At 37.3% G+C, this 25,104-nt stretch overlaps 1 protein-coding gene across 1 annotated transcript in view; it reads right to left on the minus strand.

Moving 5' to 3' along the window:
* LOC127657304 (alpha-(1,6)-fucosyltransferase-like) overlaps positions 1–25,104 on the minus strand; it is a 153,553-nt gene that overhangs the window by 92,492 nt on the left and 35,957 nt on the right. Inside the window, exon 2 of the mRNA XM_052146037.1 lies at positions 13,437–13,491. The gene's annotated coding sequence lies outside the window, so the exon portion shown is untranslated. The remainder of the gene's footprint in view (positions 1–13,436; positions 13,492–25,104) is intronic.

Below are 25,104 nucleotides of genomic sequence, written 5' to 3' on the forward strand. Positions count from 1 at the left end.
TGTACTAAATAGTATCACAAAGCAGTAGTAGTGCGCATGAGTTGAACACACCACACTAGCTCGTGGTCAAAAGATTATACTTTAAAGGCTAGAATGCTCGGCCATGCACAAGACATGTGGTACTTGGAAAAACAAAGCATACCCTAGCATTAACAAGCTCCAAATTTGGTTTGAGTGACTGATCACAAATTTAATGTGAACAACCAGAGAATGATTTTCATTCCAAGTGTAAATTGGGCTAAAGTATGTACAGTCAATTCAGTTAAACAGATTTTCTAACATCGGGGGTTCAACAAATGGTGTAATAAATTGTCTGCCATAGTGGTTGATTGAGACGATAAAAAAAGGAAATGGCTCATGCAATGATATCAGTATTTTTTGAAGGCGAACAGTAGATAGTACTGTCATTCATGCCATAAAAAGCCCCCTTACCTTTGCCATATGGATAAGTGCATGCAAGTGTTCTCAAAAGAGATGCCATGAGCTGACTTTATTGGTATTTAGTGAAGGGAGATCCTATAAGCACTGTCAAGTAAACAAGCCCCTGAGCCAATGGCTCCTGAAGACCACTAACAGCTGTTGCTAAGCAACTTCAGTATCGGCGGAAGGGCAAATCCTCTTAAAACACACACACACACAAACGTAACTTTAATGGTTTGGTACAACCTGCAAATAAACCAGGCGTCTCTGAGACTATTAGAATTGATCTTTCAAACGATTTAGTATATTTAGTCAGAAATGCAATCAGGACTTTTGCAGCAGTATACTGTCAAATATACATGACCTCAGTATAAAGTTAGTACATGTAAGTGGGTGGCTTTTAGAAGCTATAAGCAAATGAATAGGTAAAGTAAAAGCATTATTAAAATAACTTTATGTTTAGCTATAAGTCACTGGGAGTGCAAGATTCCACTCTTACATCCTGCAACCATACTGTATGCTCGAGGGAGACTGACAGCTTGTGGAAATGTGTGGCGCTCCTCTGTAATAGATCTATTTTTGTCTGCATTTATTTGCAAGAGTGTGTATATGTGTGTTTGGGTCAGCATGTTCCTATACAGTATTTATATATTTATACAATGGGTCTGTTGAATGCTTGATTCTGATTGGTTAAAAGATGTTCTAAGGTGTGCAATAATTTTTTAAGTGAATGCACGACTATAAAGTAGTTCCAGGTCTTGACCGCATTACGGTTCCATATCACTTTGCCAAATAATTTCAGTTACTTCAAAGAGCCCTAGAGGCTACAACAACAAAATAACCAATTAAAACAAAGACAATAATGTCTTGAGATAAAACCCTGAACGATGTCTTAATGTGTGTTAACCATGGTATATGTGGAATAATTGACTCTGGGCCATTGAATTGTTTAAAAATAATGCACACACGAGGCTGCGTGTATTGGCCGCATTATCACCTCGGAAAGTGGATTATTTTAAAACAATTCAATGGTCCGCCACCAATTATTTCTCACACGCACGTGTGTGTGTGTATATATATATATATATATATATATATATATATATATATTCAGATAATTATAATGCATTACATTCTTGTGGCAGAAGAGTTAATCATTGATAAGTCAATACAAAAAGCGGCTTTAGAATACAATGTATTGTTTACTACCATATTATTGATCATAAGTCAATCATTGACATACAGTTCACAGCAATCCATTTCACAAGTGAATTTCTCAATCAGTTTGAGATTCATTATGAGGGCTTGTTTAAGGACCCGTCAATGTACACCTGCGTCACACATGCTTGTGTAGCGTCTCGGGTGTGTTGCGTCAAAAACAAAAATGTTTAGGTCACTGTGTCAAGTTAAATATCTAATACTTAGAAAACATCTCGAGATCCCTTAGTTCGGATTTGCGCTCCAAGTGTTTTGAAAGCAAGAACGTAACACACGTTTGTGTCATTCTGTCTGCTGGATGGTTGTTTTGTTCACAGTATAAACTGCATGTTGCCCACACATTTTAAGTTTCACTTACTGTCCTCTGTAGTAAACAGTTGGTACTGCTAGCTTGCATTTCTCAAGAATCTTCCATATTACAGTCTGGGGGCATTGCAATTAATTGCGCAAATTTTTTTAACTCGTTATTTTTTATCAAATTAACTGAATTAACACGTTAAATCGACAGCCCTAATGTATATACTGTGTATATATACATATATATGTAATTATTCTAAAATGCTAAAAAAATATATATTTTAGGATTAGTCAATAGTATTTATAAATACCTTTAGATGAAAACTATTTAAGTCTTTGGTATGTTCTTATTTAGATAGCTAAGTAAATATATGTGTGTGTATGTTTGCTTTTATGCCTGTACATATGTGAAACATGAAGAATGTCTAGGACTGTCTATCTCCCAGCATTGTGATGTCTGAAATTATCACAGAATTTGAAAATAAGTAAACACAATAAAGAGAAATAAATAAGAAAGAAGCTGATGTGAAAGTTGTTAGGTGTTAACAGAATAGTAAATGACAGTCTTACTATACACACACATCTCCTGCCTCTCATTAAAGAGCTGCTTATTTTAAATTTAGCCATGAACATAAATGTGTTTGTTTTTATCAGCAGTGATTTTTTTGATGATATTGCTCAGAGACAAATATAAACATGCATAAAATCTAGTTAAAATTAGTTTCTTACTGAAGCAACGCATATTCCCATCCTAGAAAAAGACATAGCCCTGAAACACCATGTGATCTAACAGACATTATCAATCAAAAAACGAAATATAAATATTAATTGAATGGTAATAATTAGGTCAAAATATACACTCACGGAGCACTTTATGAGGAACACTATGGTCTTAATAAAGTGTCCGACGTGGTCTTCTGCTGTTGTAGCCCAACTGCCTCAAGATTCGACGTGTTGTGCATTCTGAGATACTATTCTGCTCACTACAATTGTACAGAGTGATTATATGAGTTACAGTAGCCTTTCTGTCAGCTTGAACCAGTCTGCCCATTCTTCGTTGACCTCTCCAATCAACAAGGCATTTCAGTCACCAGAACTGCTGCTTAAAGGATGTTTTTTTTGTTTTTGGCACCGTTCTGAGTAAATTCTAGAGATCAGCAGTTACAGATATACTCAAACCAGCCCACCTGGCACCAACAATCATGCCACAGTCGAAATCACTGAGATCCCATTTTTACCCATTCTGATGGTTGATGTGAACATTAACTGAAGTTCCTGACCTGTATCTGCATGGTTTTATGTAAACAATTGGCTGATTAAATAATCATATGAATAAGCTGGTGTACAAGTGTCCCTAATAAATTGCTCAGTTAGTGTATATCTCACCAACATATTAACATCTTAAAGGGGAAATTGTTCAACCAAAAGCAACAATTCTGTCAACTCACATTTATGTAGATCCCCACACGCATGACTTTCTTTCTTTAGTGAAACCTTCATTGCATCTTTTTTCCCATACAATGAAAGTGAATGTTGACTGAGACGTTCAGTCTCTAACATTCTGCTTAACGAATCCTTTTGTGTTCCACTAAAGAAAGTCATACAGGTTTGGAACCAAATGATGGTAACATTTGTAAAATGATGACAGAATTGTTTTAGAAGGCTTGTGTTCTTTTAAATAAGTGTAAACATACATACATACATACACACACATATATATATACATACATATATATACATATATATCCATACATATACATACATACATATACATACATATATATATATATACATACATATACATACATATATATATATATATACACATACATATATATACACATATATATATACATACATACATATATATACATACATACATATATACACATACATACATATATACACATACATACATATACACATATATATACATATATATATATATACATACATATATATATACATATATATATATATATATATATATATATATATATATATATATATATATATATATATATATATATACACATATATATATATACATACATACATACATACATATATACACATACATACATATACACACACACATACATATATATATACATATAAATAAAAAAACACCTCCCCACATCATTCTGGACTATATAAGAGGGACCTCAAAAGAGGATGTAACAAATTTAGATTCTCTGAGGGGAAGTTATATTACTGTGTTCATGTTTAAGGATATAACCGTTTCAAGGTCATTTTCTAAACCAAATACTTTTCTGAGCGGTATATTAAGTTTCTTTTTCATGAAACAAAGACATGTCTGTCAATACCTCATCTCAAATATCTTCTGATTACCTGTCATGGCAGGAGTCTATTGCATTTAGCAGGTTTGACCTATTCTAGGATCTCCGCTTTGCTCTTAATACAGAGCCCATAAGAACGTTTGAGAGAAATGCAGAGGCTTTTGAAGCGAAACGTTGGACTTCACGGTGCATGTCTTTTCCAACAGAGAGAAAATGGAGAGCAACATTTTGTGTGTCTATCTTTAGCAAAGACCTAATAATGAAAGTCTTGAGCTATGAAATGTGACACGTTTGCCCCCTGACTATTTTGTCTGATGGAGGGAAGACAGCAAAAGAGGGAGAGAAAGAGGGAGGGGGAGGAAAGGAAGAGTGTTTTGAGGGGCTTTAAGGAGAGTGAGGCTGAGAGGCTGCTGTTATGCTCTAGTTGGCCTGCTGAAAGATGGTTAAGACAAGTTTAAGAGGTTTTGGGGGTGGGAGGGTTGCTGCTGCTGGGATTCTCCTTTACTGAGCTGTGTCTGGACAGAAACAGCAGCAGAAATAGGGCTGACTCACTCAATTCGTTCACAGCTCACATGGAAGACAACACTTATTCATAGAGAGAGGAGAATATTACCAAACATGTCAAACTTGTTATACGCTCTCAGCAGCGAGGTGTGAAGAAAGAAAATATGCAAACTGGAGTAAAAAAAACACTTCATCTGATGCACATTCAGATATATGCAGGGATACTCGCACACATATACATCCATCCAACTTACTGATGAATCAAAATTAAACTACTTGGCTGAAACCGAAGACAAATATTCTAGAAACACTGGGCCAAAAACCAAAACTAAAAACCAAAAGTGCCAATTTTTAATTACATTTAAATAAAAAATTTAATATGCATTCACTTTATTAAGTAATATCGATAAATAAGTTAATTGTCACATTACATGATATTAAAGCTCGTTTAAAATGCCTGCAGAAACAGGTGTATAAAACATCACAATCTCTTTTGATAATCATACACCTGAAGCACAAATGCTAGCGCTGCAGCATTGTTTATCAGTTGGGTTGCTAGGAGACATCTCTAATGAGAGTCAAACCCCAGCTAAGCTAACAGGAGTGTTGCAGTTCTGAATATCGGGGAATGGAATGCATTTATGGTCGGAGATATCAAGTAGGAATATCCCACATCCAACTTGAATGGAACGCAGCATAATCGTGTACCCTGAAAAATTATGATTTTTGAATGTCTGACATTTGAATGGGAGACACAAAACAGTCATGGTGCAGTTAAAATGAGGCTTGCTTCAGCATTAGGTGTCGTTTCAAGTTCTGACTTTTGTGCGTGAATGCTTTTTTAAAATGTCAATTAGTATTATTTGTTAGCTGCAACATAATGTAAGATGCCCAAAGGTATAGGGCATCGTATTCATTGTGAAACATTCTTAAATGGCATGAATCTCACTGAAGGCCTAGACTTTTAATGCACGGCCCACCACTGCAGAAAACAGAGATTTTGCTTTTATCATACACACTATTATAATGTGCAGACTACAGAATACTAACAATGGTCTCAAAATAAATCTCAAGCTGACTTTTTACTAATACAAGCACATCTGTACACTACAACAACAAAGTAGTTAAAAATAAACAACAATGAAAAATATTTTTGCATTTCTAAAGGAGAGGTTGCAGTTTCTTTGTGCCAAATAGCCTCACAGTGTCTGTGCAAGCAAGGAACAATATCTTTCTTAATGCTCTAACAACAAAGAGAGCAATTGCTTCTGGACATGCACAGTTAGGAAATGCAAAAACTGACCGAATTTGCCATATTTTTTACATTTCGAATTTTAAAATTTTTTATGCTGTAGTTTCAAATAACTGTAAATGCAACCTCTTTTACATCAATATATGCAAATGGGACTCTTCTAGAGTCATTCATGCACACGCTGCTTTTTTGCCATGTCATGTGGTGGGGGGGTTGACATTTTCAGAGTTTATGTTAGTTAAAATATTTATTAGAAAAATAACATGAAGGAAGTAGGTAGACTGATATATCGGTTTTAACGATTAATCGGTGCCGATATGTTTTTCATTTCAAAATAGTCTCCGGTGTATTTTGGGCTTGTTTATGCTTAAAAGTCCTGTGTTATGCACTAAATCGTAATTTTTGTTTAAACAAAAAAACTGCTTTTGAGATTTTTTTTAATATGTCTTTGCCCGACATAGTAAAAAATAATTTTTTTTTTTACATTCTATAAATCAATTAAAAAAAACTATTAACCGATTAATCTGTTAACATCCTTTACCACCACCTTGGTTATTGGTATCTGCAAAATCCACTATCAGTCGACCTCTAGAAGGAAGGGCTTGAGGCCGTTTTTGCATGATTTGCACAGAACGGGAAAAAAAATGAAAAATAGCCAAAAGTTAATGTTGAGATAATGGGTAGGGAAATGCTGGCACAGTTTGATGTTTAATTTATTTACATAATGTTTTGGCTTCTGCTTCCCAATGCTCTCCTCTTGCACTCTCTCTGTACCTGTGTCCGAAATTGTGTAGCAACAGAGTATGTACTGCTGTGCAAATAATGTATTTGATGAAGGGCACACTTCTCAGCTGGTAGGAAACAAATTATGTTCTTTAGGCAAGCAGGTGAGTAATATAAATACATAATATAAATGCATTTCTGTACATCTTTTATCCGGGAATGTGGGCATTGTCCAGTCTTCTGAGTATATGACATAACAACCGTGAATATAATCTATAACACCAATTCCAAAAAAGTTAGGACAGTATGAAAAATTCTTATAAGAACAAAAAGTAGAGATTTGTTTTATTATATTCACCCTTTTATATATTGAAAACTGTACAACTACACATTATTTTAGGTTTTACCTTGTGAATTTCATTGCTTATTTTTATTTTTACGTACAGTAATTTAAAATCAGATGATTGCAATACGCTCCAAAAAGGTTGAGATGGGCAATTTAAGACTAATAACAATTTTATTAGTTAAAATAACAAGGCAATGTAAAACAGGATATTGTAACGTGTATGTGCTGGACAGAATGACCCAGGAGCAGAGGTAAAAGTTCCAAAGAAAATGTATTAATAAAGTCAGTAATGTGCCACTGCACAGAGTAGAGAGTAGTGTGTTCGTCAGTGGATTGTGTGCATCGTGGAAGTCAGGTTGGGCTAGGAAGAATCCTCCGTAGAAGCTTGGCTATGAGAGAGATGTCCAGCAGACAATGCGAGCAATAGCTGAAGTGTAGATTTCCGGCAGCGGGCATAGAGCGGAATTCATTAGTGGACAACCAGGCTGACCTCAGCGAAGAATGAAAGGCAAACCACAACCTGAACAATGTGTGCAAACCAACAGAGAGACAAGACAGGGCCAGCTAGAAAAGGAGAGCGAGGTTAGTACTCAAATTAGCCTTATAATCTTGCAAAGAAACAAAGAAACATGAGGGCATATGTACAGTGCAATCAGGCTGGAACAGGTGTTGCTCGACAAGCAAACAGTGGCATGATCGGTTCTGCCCTGAGAACAATGAACATTCCCATGGAAACACCGATCATGCCAGTCGAGCACTCCTGCAAAGCATGAGGGAGAGAAAATGACAGAACAAACAAAACAAACCTGCGGGCTTTCCAGAACCGTGACAGGGATGTTAAACAGGTGAGGCAATTGTGTCATAGTATATAAGGAGCCTCAAAAAACAGCCTAGTCCTTCAAGAGCAAGGATCATTCGAAACTTGTAAATTTGCCAATGGATGCTTCAGCAAATTATCCAGCACATTAAGAACAATGTTCTCCAAAGAAAAATTGGAAGGATTTTGGGCATTTCACCCTCTACAGTGAACAATATAGTTAAATGATTCAAGGAATCAGGTCAAATCTCGGTGCCTAAAGGGCAAGACAAAAAACAATTCTCAATGCATGTGATCTCTGATCCCTCAGACATCACAGCCTTAAACAACATCATTCATCTGTAATGGATATCATGAACATGGGCTTGGGATTACTTTAGAAAACCTATGTTAGTCAACACCATTAGCCACTGCATCCACATATGCAAGATATGTCTTTACAATGCAAAGCAGAAGCCCGTCATCAACACTGTCCAGAAGCGCTGCCGACTTCTTTGGGCTCGGTCTCATCTTAGATGTAAAGTAGAACAGTGGAACTGTGTTTTTTGGTTTGATGAGACTACATTTTCAATACAACAAGCTGTGTTTTTCAAAAACTATTTGTTTTGAAAAACACAGCCGTTGTATTCTCCAGCCAAGCTGTTATCAGAGTCAGGTCCAAAAGCCAGTGTCTGTATGGGCCAGGGGTGTGTCAGTGCCCATGGGTAACTCGAACATCTGTGAGAACACCTTGAATGCAGACAGATATGTAAAAATCTTGGAGCAGCATATACTGCCATCCAGCACAGTCTTTTCCAGGGACATCCCAGCATTTTCAGCAGGACAATTTCAAACCACATACTGGCCGAATAAACAGAGAGTGCGGGTGCTAGATTGGCCTGCCTGCAGTCATGACCATCTCCAATTTAGAATGTGTGGTGCATTATGAAGTGCACTATATGGCAACGAAGACCCCGTACAATTGTGCAGCTGCATAATGAATGAATGGGGGGGAAATTTAACTTTATAAACGTAACAAATTTGTGTCTTCAGTTCCTAAATGCTTAATAATTGTTATTAGACGAAATGGTGACGTTTCACAGTGGTAAACACTCAGCTATCCCATCTGTTTTGGAATGTGTTGCAATCATCTGATTTTAAATTACTGTAAGTAACAAAACAATGAAATTCACAAGGTAAAACATCATATAATGTGTAGTTGTAGTGGTTTCAATATAGCAAAGAGTGAATATCATTTACAAATCACTCCTTTCTGTTTTTGTTAGCATTTTTATTAGAATTGGAGTTGTACTCTGGTTTGGTAAAAAAAACACAATTTAAGCACCAGTAACACATTTCTTTAAAGATATAGCACTAACAGCTGAAAAGAGCAGCCAGACTCACGGTTCACCGCAATTTTTTCATATTCAGCATTTTTAATATGAAGTCTCCTCAGCTCCTGTGGCATGTAATGGGATGGTAAAGTGTCCAGTGGATTCGCACTTCTGAATCGCATATAGCAGGTCATCCAGGGATTTCCTGGAGGAGAACTTGGACACACTACTTACTGTTTTTGTTTTTTTTGGACATACATACACTTTGGTTGAAGTCATTAAAACTATTTTTTTACCACTCCACAGGCTTAATATTAGCAAACTTTAGATTTGGAAAGTAGTTTATGACATCTACTTTGTTCATGACACAACACATTTTTCCAACATTTGTTTACACACAGATTGTTTCACTTTTAATTGACTATATCACAATTCCAGTCGGTTAGCAGTATACATACACCAAGTTAACTGTGCCTTTAAGCAGCTTTGAAAATTCCAGAAAATTATGTCAAGCCTTTAGACAATTGGCAATTAGCTTCTGATAGGAGGTATACTGAATTGCAGGTGTACCTGTGGATGTATTTTAAGGCCTACCTTCAAACTCAGTCCCTCTTTGATTGACATCATGGGTAAATCAAAATAAATCAGCCTAGACCTCCACAAGTCTGGTTCATCCTTGGGAGCAATTTCCAAATGACTGAGGTTACCACGTTCATCTGTATTATCAATAGTAAGCAAGTATAAACACCATGGGACCACGCAGCCATCATACGGCTTCAAGAAGCAGAAGCATTCTGTCTCCTAGAGATGAATGTAGTTGGTGTGAAAAGTACAAATCAAACCCAGAACAACAGAAAAGGACCTTGTGAAGATGCTGGAGGAAACAGGTAGACAAGTATTTATATCCACAGTTAAACAAATCATATATTGACATAACCTGAAAGGCTGCTCAGCAAGGAAGTAGCCACTTTTTGGCCATAATGACCATTGTTATGTTTGGAGGAAAAAGGGTGAGGTTTGCAAGCTGAAGAACACCATCCCAACTGTGAAGCATGGGGGTAGCAGCATCACGTTGTTGAGGTGCTTTGCTGCAGGAGGGACTAGTGCACTTCACAAAATAGATGGCATCATGAGGAAGGAAATTTATGTGAATATATTGACGCAATATCTCAAGACATCAGCCATGAAGTTAAAGCTCGGTCGCAAATGAGTCTTCCAAATGGACAATGACCCCAGGAATACCTCCAAAGTTGTGGCAAAATGGCTTAAGGACAACAAAGTCAAGGTATTGGAGAGCCATCACAAAGCCCTGAACACAATCAGATAGAAAATTTGTGGGCAGAACAGAAAAGGCGCATGCAAGCAAGGAGGCCTACAAACCAGACTCAGTTACACCAGTTCTGTCTGGAGAAATGGGCCATAATTCCAGGAACTTATTGTGAGAAGCTTTTGGAAGGCTACCCAAACCATTTGAACCAAGTTAGACAATATAAAGGCAATGTTAACAAATACTATTTCAATGTTTGAAAACTTCTGACTTGCAAAGTGAGGAAATAAATAAAAGTTTAAATAAATAATTCTCTTTACTATTATTCTGACATTAATTTTTTTTTTCTCCCAATTTGGAATGCCAAATTCTCAATGTGCTCTTATGTCACTTTTCCACTGCACCTTACGGTTCGACTCGCCTCATATCTACTTGATTTATTTTTCTGAGTTTGCATTTCCATTGCAGTTTAGTGCCATCTCAACGTGGGTGGGATTATAGGCTGATCGTCATAGTTGAGCCACCTCTACTGCCGTGACATCATCTTATACCCGACACAAACTGACCAAAACAATAACACGACTGCTAGCTGTTAGCTACTAGCTCATTGTCCAGGGCACTCTCCCTCCCATTGTTTGCCAGTTTAGAAAGCGTCCATTTGGTCGAACCACTTCAACTTTTCCTTCTGTAGTCACTTTACATTTTATTTTACTTTTTCCTACACTTTTGGTAGGTCCGGTGGTTGCCGTGTGCGGCCAACAGCTGAAAGCAGACACTTCCAGAGAGACTTTCTCCTTGACCAATCAGTGATCTGCAGCATTTTGAAGTCACATTTAGTATTGGCTCGGCTCACTTGGAACCTCGAACCTGGCTTAGTGACTCACCTCAATCTGCGTGGCGGAGGACAATTCTAAGCTGCCTCCACGTCTGAGACCATCAACCCGCGCAAACTATCATGTGGCTTGTTGAGCATGTTACATTTAAATACATTTAACCATGCGGTAACCATGCACAACTCACTGAGTTTAAATGTATTTGGCTAAGGTGTAAAATTATCCCCGACCAAAATTATCCTAGTCGACTAGTAGTCGCACGTTTATGATATTAATTGAATTACTTATATATATATATATATATATATATATATATATATATATATATTGGGGTGCATCAGTTCCAGGGCTGAGAAAGTATGTTATAAGTAACACTGCTAAAACTGTTCTACATTACAGAGAAATACTAAACCGTAATAATGAGCCTGTATGAATAATGATACAAGTGCATGTATGAAGTGAGCCACAGCGACACCGGCAAAATCGGTAATGATTCTGAATGTGTCAAACCAGCAAGGAGACCGTCTGAACATTTTGTTAATTTATAGAGAGAAATGCTGTTGACGGTGGTATGAGTGATCGCCAATAGCTGATGCCTTTGATGATGTCAAGACAATATTTGGCTCATTTTCCCATTAATGTATAAAATTATTATTATTAATATTATTAGGCTATTATTATTATTATTATCATCATCAAATTAATATTACAAATAATTTGCCCGTAGACAAACAGATACGCGTTTTAAGAAACACATTTTATTATATTAATCAAGAACAGATGACAGAATAGCCGTCTATGCGTATGTATGACACGCTGCTTTTATGGAGGTGTGCAGTCTTGTGAAACACTCGTAGGCAAAAGGTTCTCACTCTCTTAATTTCGGTCTTCTGAATTTTTTTTTTGGCAAAAACAGTATCGTCTACGAGTGCTGTAATTTACCTCAGAGATTTCAGCTCAGGAGGTGCTTTGAGTTCAGTTTGCTTTTTTCCCACAGAGCCGTTCATTGTGACCACAACTCTACAGCCTATACATCTGTGATTAAATATTACAAAAACACGTTCACCTTGAACCATGATTTAAATTGAAGTGATTATTATCATAATTACTATTTTTACATCTTCATTTGTGTAAGTAATTTTCTGCCTGCATATTTAGATATTTACTTGCCTGATGGTAAATGGAAAGGTGGCTACTTATTTATATAAATTTTTTTTATCACTTTTTTTTGTAGTTTGATCACAAAGCAAGAATATTCACCTATCCCTCAGCCCGGGGGTTGCCGATGTAATTGGATGTTGCAAACACAACACAACACAACACAACACAACACAACACTGTATATCATGAAGAAGGGATGCATTTTCCCAGACAAAAAAAAATACCCGACCGGTAGAGAATGCACAGATGAAGTAGGTTCTTTGCCAGAGAGATATTGTCAACTGTTGCAAAGCCATCTTTCAAAAAGTTGAACAAACGCACATTTTAATTGAACTTAATTATTTTCCAGTTTCATTTGAATTTTTTGATAAAATAAAATAAGCTCAAAGTTTGAAATCAAGGTGTCTTGCTCTATTGTGTAGTCTTATCCCTAACCCTGCTTAATGAAAATTACCCCATAGAACCACCTAGCGTCCAACCTGCCGTAATACCAGTGTTCGTCGGTTTCCTGTGGAGTTTTTGTTCTGCGACCTACAGACCAATTAAAACTTGGTCAAACAGCACTCTTCTCATCGACTAACATTTGGTCAACTATTAGAGGGCAGCCCTGATTTATATAATTAAGTCGCATCGCAGTCTTACAGTTTAGTATGAACATTAACTACTTATCCGGAGCTGGGAAGCTACCACCAAAAACAAACAGAAACTGAAAGGGCTTCAGCCAAAATTGAACTAGTATTTAACTAGACGCATGAAATTGAAGACATTGCGACAGAAATATATCACTACTATATAGTAAAATGTAATATTTAATGTAGTAGTAATACTACTAATAACATATCAAAAATAATTACATTATATTTAAGCAATATCTCACATTGTATTATAATATGCAACCAATTGTAATGTAAACAATTGTTTACCACAGTAAAACAAGCAACCAATGTACATATGCAAACCCACACATACAACAAAGACTGCTTACCGGACTGGACGTCTTAAATGGTTTAGCTGGTACACACAAGAATGATTCCTTCCTCCTGTAACACAAGAAAAAATATTCACATTACCGACACAAAGTAAATATTCTCCCCTTTTTCACAGTCAGCTCTTAGACAGGGGTAATTTGTCTTCTCCTCAAGGGTATTCTTGGAAAGGACTGGAAGGCGCGTGCAGGTAAATGACAACAGTAAAACTTTTCAAGGGAAGTGGGTTTGAGAGATGCAGTTCTGAGATCCCAAATCATCCGTTGTTTCTATCACAACCTCACAAACTGATGGCTCTAAACAGCAACACCCACGCTCCCCTGGTACCGTGGCAACAGCTCAGGACGAATAGCAGCATCAGCAGTAATAGAAACTCATTAAGCAAGGCTCTAGTCCAAAAGAATGTACACGTGCACACACATACACATATAGTCAGCCTCAAAAGGCACAACTTGACCTTGCTGAAATTTTACTTGTGCTGAAGAGATACGCATTTTCAAAAGGTGCGTGTAGAACAAAAAACATCCAAACTGTGATATGTTGGGTACAAATAACAGTCTCAGATTAATTCACTGTTGTACTGGACTGTTATGTGGCTCTCTGAAATACCTGATTGTGATGGCTAGTCAACTGCGGCGTTTAGAGGTAACATTTTTTTTACAATGACTGCTAAACTATATAACTGAACGTCGACCCTGGCAAGCAATCTCCTACACTGCAGTAGTTTCATGCCGTATCACTCTGCGGTCTCTTCTCATACAATAATTTTTTTTTTAACTAAAATCCATATTTAATGTCCATTTATATTTATTTGGTAAGTAGCTGTAGATTAAGTGGGATAATGTACAGGCATCGTTGAGTTATGCATCCTAATCACCCTGTCAGGTAAATGATTAGCTGACAATACATTATCACTTCCATAACTGCACAAGTGACTTCAACATTGAAACTCTTATTGAAGATAGGAATATGCATAATTTAGATTCAAATTGGGATCCAAAATAAAAACCTTTTTCCACAGAGAGAAAGTAAAGGAATTCATATTTAATAGCACAACAATCTCAGTATGGGAAAGGGGAGAGTTGATCACAAATCCTGTGCTTGGAGTATTAGGGGCGAGACATGGCGAGGCTAGTTTTATTAAATGCTCTCTTCCAGAGGTAGCGCGACTACGAGATGCCAGTGCTTAATATTTCAGTGGCAGACATTGGAATTCTGACTGTGAGGAAGGGGAGATGTGTGGGTCCTGTCTCCACGAAGTCCAATCAGAATGATTTATGAGGGGTTTGGTCATTGGCATCCTAGACAGCTACTGGGATACCATCTGCCGCAGTGTCTGCTCTTATAGTTTGGGACAACAAATTCTCTGCACAGGAAAAGTGGCAAGTCTGGTCAGACCCTAAAGGCCTGTTCACACCATACAAAATGTAACAAAACAGCATGAATCGGAAATGATTTTCAACAACTGCAAGAAAGCAAAGCGCACTTTTACCAGTTGTTCCATGATGTCTCGAAGGTCTAACAAATTACCCCAAAGTAGGGATGTTAATGCATAATAGGTGATTGATTCATATTGAATAATTTGATCGATAACAATTATCGATTGGACACCGACAATCAAGTCAGTTTTCGCCAGAGAGCATGCAGTATATTCACCTGAAATCTCAGTCACCAGTGTACATGTATGCTATTAAGTGTATTCACACAATGTGTTATTATTTGATTAAGAAAGGTCTGATTCAAAAAGTAAGGTATATTAAATATCCCACATTCTGAAAAGTTTTAATTAACTCGAATCTATATCTTCGATACAAGTTATTATTTACAGTAGCACATTAGCAGTAAATTAAACAATTCACAAATTCATACTAAATTCATACAGCCTGAATGTATTAAAAATACACTGAACTGAAAAAATATATTAAGAGGAAAATACCAATACTAGCATTTCTTAAGTGTATTTATTTAAATAATATTTAAACAATAGGCTACATGCACATACTTCGGTTTTATGTTTTTACAGTAAGGGTATTCTACAGTAAGGAATTTTTCTCTGATGTAATGTTGCGGTTTGCATTAGAAGGGTTGCTCAGTTAAAATTTTTACTTCATACTGTATAAATAAAGCATTAATTGTAGAAAATATCCATCTTGTACTTTGAGTTTCAAGCTGTTCACCACAGTTTATTACTGCTATTGATAATGGTTTATCGATTTTCATTAATTAATGTTAACCTTTTTTTGGTACAATTTGCAACCCTAGCCCAAAGCCAATTCCTTATTAGACTGTTTTTTTTTTTTCACCATTCATAAAAGAAACAAAATATCTATCTACTTTTTATAAAATTCAGATCATCTGAACCAATATTCAGACTCAGTCAATACTTTTAGGGTGTGTTCACACTCTTGGTCCGGACCAAAAAAGAAAATTATACATTTAGTCCTGTTCTCTTAGCGTTCCCACTGGCATTTATAACACCAAACCTAAAAGATACAAAATAAAAGGCATAAGGTTAAGGTCACAACCTGATTGAACAGCTTTTATGACGTATATTTTGTGACGGAACTTGCTGAACATCCAAAACAATGCTGGCTGCCGGGCTAAATGTGCTCTTTGGACCCACTTTCCCTGAACTTATCACAGAAACTTTTTAACACTTAAGCATTTTTGGGCATTTTTTGGCAGTATACTGGAAATATGCTCGTCAGACCAAATGTTAATAATTAACTTTACCTCCTAATTGCTCCATTTTTGCCCTCTGCTCATTTTGTTTTGCATATACCACTCTTACTGCTCTTTGTGTTATCAAATCACGTGATATTTAGGGTTGCATCTGTTATTGGTTCATTTAGATGTCTTTGTCCATGTTGCATTCATATATCAGTCAAACAGCACCGGAGATTGTTTGGAAGTGGACCGAGACCCACTATTCAGGGGGTCTCGGGCCGCTTGTTTGGTGCGCACCAAGGTTCGGATGGCAGCGTACACACTTGCTCATATGAACCGCACTAACAGAGCAATTGCACCAGAGTTCATTTTAATCAAACCAAACATGCCAAGTGTGAACACACCCTTACATGCATTTTAAAAGTTTGATTTCATACAGTAATTCTTCTTTTTAGAATGTCATGTAAATGATAAAGTCCAATAGAAATCATGCCAGTTCTATTTTTGCAAAGTCAGTATCTCCATCTCTTTAAGCACACAGGGATGGGGGCAAACTGCAAACACTCCTGCAGTGTATTTGACTGTAAATGTGTGTGGAGCTGTGCCAGGTAAAAGTCTGTAGTTCTCGTTGGAGGAGGTAGAGGCACAGATGGGCATTTCTAGATGGCTGCATCTCCCAGAGGTGTCAAAAGCAGAGGGAGCTTTTGGCAGGCCTCGTGTAATGCTGCTGCACCAGCACCTTAAAAATACACTAACAACTTTTCCAAAACATATGCTTTTCAGAAATGTGAAACTGTACACTGTGTTATCTTTGCTGTCCTTTAAGATAGGTGTTAGGCAGATTGTACAATATGATTGCACTGAAATCTTGGGTAAAGCCCATGGCAGACTGTGTGCCATCAACAGTTTTTTTTTAAATGCCAGACTGTAAAATCTAAATGGATTTTGGTCACGACTGAAAGTGTTGACAGGACAATTTAAGTCACCTGTCCGTGTCGCATATAACGCGTTAATTGAGCCAGTGTTTTGTGAATCAATCACAACCTACAATGAGCCTAAAGGAATGACAATGAATTAATTTAAATACTCATGATGCAGAATATTGTGCTAAAATACAAGACTCAAAAGTGCTGCAACTGTTTAGTGAATTTGCCCTGGAGTGTCTGGAGTCAATTGTGGCTGCCCTGCATAAAAAAAAAAACTGGAAAACATGGGGAAAGATGCTTAGTTAAAATTGTGATATTACTTTGCCCATATGATAATGTAACCTTTATGTTTTTATTGTATCAGAATTACCCAAAGTTATCTCTGAGGAATGGGACACTCTAGTATGCCCACCCTACTATTAAAACATAGCTGGTCTGGTCTAGTTGGTTTCCCAACCTGGCCAATCTGGTGCCAAGTAGCTTTAGCTGGGCGTCCAGCTGGTCTCCCAGCCTGACCACCTTAAAAGTGTCCAAAATCCCTCTAAAAAAGGCAAACAGACCAGCCTGGGAAACCAGCTAACACCAGCTAGCAAAGCTTAGGCTTAGGTTTTTTTCTTCAGCATGGTGAGCAAATAAGGATGTCATGGACTGTCCATTCGTTAGGAGCGAACTTTGTGTAATTTTGATATAATGATTATAAACGTAATGGTAACAGCCTGATATCACATTATCATCAGGGCAAGGTAATATCAATCAACATTTTTAACGGAGCATCTTTCCACTCTCTATTTCTGTCGTTCTCTCTTTCACACACATGCAGCATCAGTTGTTGCACTCCTATTTGTTCTTCATTAGATGAGCAGCAAAGAAGCAGTGACATTGCAGGAATATGGCCCAAAATTCTGACACCGCCAGAACTCCATCAGTGTCTAGATTGTAAAGGCAATTCATTGGTCAATCAGCAAGTTACACTTAGCGATCCAAGACTGCTGATTTTTCTGTGTGTCTGAGGTCTTTCACAAACATACTGGTCATCCAAAGAAAGAGGAAGTGGAAAGAGAAAGAAAAGTTCACAGTAGACTGAAATACTCTGTCACAACTTCATTTAGAAACAAGTCTCAGTTCTCCAAATGCCACTGTTTTTCTCCCTCTATCCTTCTAGAGACACAATTAAAAGTAAATGCAAATTTTTTTTTTGTATATGCATATGTTTAAAGGAGAGAAATCTTAAGACATCGGTCACCAATTAGCGGACCATGGTCCAGGTCCGGACCTCGGCTTGGTTCCACGAAACATCTTGACATTTGCCGCCCCATCTCACCGTTTCTATTCTTCAAGTGATCAGCGCGACAAAACAACGGAGCTGTGTACAGCATGGGTGCAGATTGCACTTATCCTTCAGTGCTGTATCTTCAAATACTTCAAAAATTCTCTTTTACAGACTTAATTTATACCCTTTTGAGTTGCAGACACGGTTATTTTAACGACAGTAGACCATAGTGGAGAAATACAATGAGCAGCAATATCGATAGATACTGGCATCTTTTGTAAAACACTGCAGAAAATGAGAATGAAGCGAAGCGAATTCAAATTCACGTGTCTGAAATTAATCCAGCCGTTCATTACCATTAATCCACCAGGTTTGTGACAGGACAATGTGCTTCCAGAGTGCCTTTAAACTATAAAATACAAATTTTCATCTAAAATTAGCTTTATTAATCAGCACGTTTTTGTGAAAATCAAAGATCATCTCTCGCATAAATGGCAAGGAAAAACAAGCAAAAATGTGATTTTACTAGTAGCATAGTGGAGTTCTCATGAGAACGTTTCCATTATTTGATAGTCTGACCATTTATAGGCCTACTTAACTTGAGCTAACAGTATTTTTAAGCTTCACTATTGTGAGGAAGATTGTTTGTTGTTGGTAGATTTTCATTTTAAGGAAAATATAAAAATGGTCCATTCAGAATGTTCAAAATGTTCTCTCAGAGGATACCACTGAACCCCCAAACAATGTATTTCTTTAATAGTCACAAGGCCTCCTATGCTCCTTGAGTCTCTAAAAATATTTAAACACAAATACTGGACTGTTGTCAGTCAGCTTCAAAATTAACAGTTGATTTTATCTTTTAATATTTATAACAAAGTGCTCTCGATTGATTAGTTCAGATTTGTTTACTGTTTCATTCAGATAACCATTTTTGTAAATAGCACTTAGGTGGTAGTAAATCAACATCTTTCATGTGCTTTGAGTTATTAAACCATTGATAAAGCACAGAGGTGGAAACTAGTCTAATTATACTTTATTCAAATCAGTGTGTCTACTATGATACTTTATTAGTGTTTAAATATCATAAATAAGACAACATAGCTAAAAAGTAATTACAGGTTTTAATTACGTCCTGATGTCATTGTAATGGCATTAGTCACTTTTACTCTTAATTAATCCAGCTTGTTTCTCTCCTTGTTAAATTTGATTACTGAACTAAATGAGTGAAATAACTCCTCTGTCAATCTGTCATAATAAGACACTGATCCTCCCTAATTCATGAGGAAATGGGGCGTATTAGTTCAATGGCTCAAACCAATGATATGCTCCTTCACACTTCCCACACTTCAATGCTATTGGCTCACACTACAGTCAGTCTTTACATGTGGGAAAATCAACCAAAGTAACTCATGATTCAAACAAGTGCAGTGTTCAGCTGTTTAAAAAAGTTATGTTTCTTGCAGTCACGGAATTTTAGGGGGGTGAGATGAATTTTAGGGGGGCTGAAACCCTCCTGAAGGTTCTAAAGGCCTAATAACGCCAATGGCTGCTGCTAAGACATTTGGAAATGAGGGAGGACAGATCTAGGAGAGCGTGCTCAGTGTCTGCACACTCGTGCGCTCACGAGACTGTTCCTCACCACTTCCAGTATATTATGCACTCACACGTATTTGAAAGCTAAATATAAGATCACACTCTCTCATCTCCGAGTGCTCGGTTAGAAGACTTTGTTCACTGTATTTTTTGTGCTCTCCCGCTTGTTGTCTGCTAACAGTAACGTTATAAATGCAGCACTGGCCCAATCGGGAAAGTGACAGTTCTTGCAACTGGCCCCGGGCCATCGGGAAATGCAGCAAGTTTGCGGCTAGTTTAAATGTTTTGTAAGAGGAAAGGAAATCTAGAGACCTTCAAATTAATGTTTAATGAATATGAACCAAATGCTGAGTCGAGGAAGTGTGCAATATTTTAAACAGAGCATAAATCTCCAAACACACTCTAACTAGAGAAAGGTGCACCGTTCCCTAGAGCCCTGAAGGCAGTGCAGATCAGGAGCTGAATTTGCATAGTAGATGATAGTACTGATGTGTAAGCAGCCAGTGTAATTGTCAGTTTCCACTATAACCATTATAGGAAGGGAAAATGGCGCGTCATTGGGCAGTAGCCCTAGGCTAAGCGAGATACCAAAGCCAGTATATGAAAGCATGGATACACATGCACACTTACACTTGAATTATTTAATTGTGAGACTAACCATGCTACATGCTAATAAGGTTGCTGACAGTTTACATTTGGAACACCAGGTTATTTATGCATGGACACACGCATAGATAGTAACAAACTCAAATGCACATGTGCAATGTTTATTCTTCAGTTCACAGACGCATAGCACAGATAGCATGGCATGTGCACATCATGTAAAATGGTGATGTTTATACTGGAATTGAAGCTCTGCAGTCGGTTTTAATGACAAGGCTCCAGACCAAAAAAATAAAAAATAAGTAAAAATCTCACAATTGCTCGTACATTGCTGTTCAGAAACAAGATAGAAAGCCGAAGAAAAGGTAGACAGCTGGTAACCCATTAATCGGAGGAATAATAAACAGAATATATTGTTGAGAAGATACGTTTGCATTCCCTTTTGTCTCAAATGTTCACACCCCTTTCCTTATTTATATAAATATAAGAGATAAAATATTTTTTTATTTAGCACTGCCCTTCAGAATCTACATTACAGATATTTACATATAGTATGCATATAGTAGTGTGTTGCCTTCTTGAGTATCAATGAATGTATTCAACTTGTGTAATAGTTGTGTACAAGTCCCTCAATTGTCCTAAGTTTCAAAAGCTTGATCTCATATATATATATATATATATATATATATATATATATATATATATATCATATCTCATATCTCATACACACACACACACACGAGATAAAGCTTTTGACACTTAATTATATATTTTTTTAAATATTGCCTTAGTCTTTCTTTACGGATTCCGGATGGACCAGACACAGAGTGCAAATTAAAAGAAATTCGATATGCAGTTTATTGTGCTACATCAATAATTACCAGAAGAAGAAAAAAAGTGGTACACAATTCAGGACTTTTAATTATAAAGAAGCCTGAAATACACTTGGGACTCTTATTTTGAAATGTCTGCACTCTTAGATGTGAATCGGATTCAAAATGCTAACCGGAGCTCCTGAGTTCAAACCCTCAGTTCTTTTCTGGTGATTCATGAAAGAGTCATTTGTTCACGACTCTCTCGTGCTAGGTTTGTTGTTGTGTGCAGTGTAGCGACTAGCGAGCTCATCACAACAGAACGGGTGAAAAGAGGCACGAGACAAACTGGTGGTGCGTGCTGTAAAGGTGTATTCAATAACTGAATGATATCTGATGAAACCGCATATTCTGAACACAACCCGACTGTCGCCAATGGAGACTTGATGTTAGCACAAACCTCATACATTTTAGTTTCATAAAACATCTACAACTGTGATTGTCAGGGACATAATTTGAAGTTGCACAACATTTTCAGAGTTTGGACATTATTGAGCTTTATTACCACCTTCTGGTGGAATCTCCAAATTGCAAATGCAGGAAATTAATTTGGACTTTGCACAAACACATCCACCCACGGCCACTTGCGCTTAGCACGGAAAATGCACATATAATTAGCACTCTCACGAAAATAGGATAAGACATAGCACAAGGTCGTAGTGCGTAGTACTGTGCTTTGTGCACTTATGAAAATAGAGCCCATATTCTTCTTTGTTTACAGGTTTTGTATGCTGTACTTGCACTCTCTACATATTTTCCGCTATTTTCCCATGTGTTTCTGTGCAATCGCTCGTGGAGACTGCCGTGCCATTATATATATTATTTATTTCCCCATGTTGGTCTTATTATGGTATAACATCTCAGATAACCCCACCCCTAAACGGCATGTAATGACTTTAGGGCTTTTCCTGACTATCTTGGCCAATGTAAGCTGCTATATATCCCAGACCTTTGCCGTTTTAGTCAAAGGTCTGGCTATGCGAGACTAATGGGAACTGGACTTGGACTCGATTCAGACACGATTTTGGTGACTTGGACTTGAGCAGTGAGGATTTGAGAATGGACTCGGACTCTAGATCTAGTGACTTAACAACAACACTGATTAACACAAAGGTTTAATCCCAGTTCTGAAAAAAGACTGCTTGACAAGCAGTTTTTGTTGACCTATTGACCTTATTTATAGCAGCAGCATTTTTGACAGGAATGACAACAAGGCTGTGCGTGATAGATGTAGTCTCTTATGGGTTGTGCGAGGCAGTGGTGGCTCAGTGGTTGAGGCTCAGGGTTACTGACCAGAAGGTCAGGGGTTCAAGCCCCAGCACCACCAAGATGCAACTGTTGGGCCCTTGAGCAAGGCACTTAACTCCAGGTAGCTCTGGGGGGATTGTCCCTGTAATAAGTGTGCAGTTCTGTCATTATTGTGCCCTTGAGCAAGGTGTTTAGCCTACACACTAGAAGAATTGCTGCAATGAATTTACTGTAAGTCAGTTTACATCTAAAGCGTTACAAAGTAACTCGATCAGCTGCCTGGGAGATATGGTTGGATGGTGACCTGTTGGTATGGAGGTCAAATCTGTTTGCTGCATTTTACTCTACAAACTGCCGCAGACCCTTGAATAGATTGAATAGATCAATACTGGCCTGTTTGACAAATGACAGCAAATGTTATGCCTGAGCATACAACCCACAGAAGGCAAGTGAAATGCTGGAGAAACAAGAGAAGGTAAAAAGAATCGAGACTAATTGAAAGGACAGAGGCAACTATAAAGTACATGCATTTTATAAAAGTTTGAGGCACAACACTACACAGTTCTAATCATATTATTAAAAGAGGGCAATTTAACAAGAATTACCACTTAGCTGAATCCTGTATGCAGTAGGGCACGCAACAAAATATGCACACCAGTTATCTGATAGAGGCGACATCATTCTAATAATGAAGAGTAGATAATTAAATCTGTGAATGGAGGGATCGAAGTTCACTTTATTAAATGACATCACTGGCGTGTGACCAAAAGGCTTTCAACCCACAGTCAATGTAATTTGCATGACAGGCAAGTCTATATTCCATTTGATAATACAAGCAAATCCAGAACACTGGTCTTATTGCTCAGGCTTGCTTTAACTATAATCATGCCAACACACTTGACACGTTTCTCATGTTCTTAAAAACATTTAGATCTAAAGGCTTATGCTTAAATTCTTGAAATAAGTTTTGTGGACAAAAATTAATTGTGCCTACTTGTGAATTTCTTCACACACAAAAAATAAATAAATGCATTTTTAAAAAGGTTGTACTGGATAATGAAGGAATAGCCAACAGGTGCCCAGCATGCGTGGGCATTCCTTCAAAACGGTTTTAAAAGCATCCCAGTTGGACAAATTATGTAGCTGAGAAAATGTCCAGAGTGTGGAAGGCTGTAGTCAGGCATAGGTGGCTACTTTGATTCAACAAAAATATAAGTGTCCCAAAATGTACTGTAAATCTAATCTGAATCAAATCGAGAACTTACTGTAAATTAGATTTACAGTACATTTTGGGACACTACACAATTCCCATATTTCTATTTGTGTTGTTTCATAGTTATGATGCCTTTAGTATTATTCTTTTTAGTATTTTTTTGAACACTTTTAATTATTCTAAAATGTTGAAAGTCTTGACTGGTACTGTATGTTTTCCAAAATCTGACTCTTGTTTTCTGTCTTCTTACAAAACCAGTGACCTTATGAAAACAGGCAGTAAGATCCTTTCATTTAAATGGGTGATTATCAATTGCTTAATGTTTTTAGAAACACTCCTCCAACTTAACAGACTGCACTGACAATCCTAAATACAAGTTTCACCATGTAAAAGACAGGATTATAAAGACAAATGTATTGTGAATGTGATTAGTACAGCAGACCTCAACAAGCGGTGGCTGATCCTGCCAGACATGACCCTGCAGAAGTTCACTCAACACAGGGCCTGATGTTGCTTGCACATCTTCACACTCCTTTCTACACTCCAGATTTACCTTCATGAGTTCAATGAGTTTCAGCATCATTAAGCCCTCAAAATTCTGCACCAAATTACTTCATGTGTGGAAGTGTAATTTGGCTGGTGGAGAACTAGGTCTATTCGGTGATCAAGAAAGACTGAAGCAAATCAACAATTGGTAATGCAGAGAAGACAGATTTGCGGGTGTGTTCTTGTGTTTTTCAGGGAATTTGTATGACAGATGGTTGTCACTAGGTTCTGGGCAAGGACTCAAGATGATTTGGAGATGGTCAGATTGATTTGAAGGCAGTTGGCTTGTTGTACTGAGCTGACGGGTGAGTACAGGCAGATCGGTCCTGAAGAATCACTACAGGTCATCTGGTTCATTCTGGCTTATGCAAGACCCATCATCTCTAAGGACATCTTTAATAAAATGAGGCATGGATGAAGCTGGACTACTTATTTAAGTGTAATTAAGCATCAAGTCACATGTCTCGATCATAAAAGCCCATTTTATGATTGAGACGTGTGATTTGAGCCCATTAACCTTTTGAAAAGTACCGTTTCATATAAGCACCAGTAACTGATTACTATTATGAAAAAGGGGACAAAAAGAGTCGCAGATGATATTTTGAGCTATCTTGAACTAATAATGCATGGGCTCAACAATAAAGGTTTGGTCAGATTGACCTTTCAGATTGATCAATCAGGATTTTCAGGCTGATGGACTTCCAGAGGTGGGTAAATTTCTCTATTTCC

Source organism: Xyrauchen texanus, chromosome 16 (assembly GCF_025860055.1).
Source record: "Xyrauchen texanus isolate HMW12.3.18 chromosome 16, RBS_HiC_50CHRs, whole genome shotgun sequence".
NCBI lineage: Eukaryota > Metazoa > Chordata > Actinopteri > Cypriniformes > Catostomidae > Xyrauchen > Xyrauchen texanus.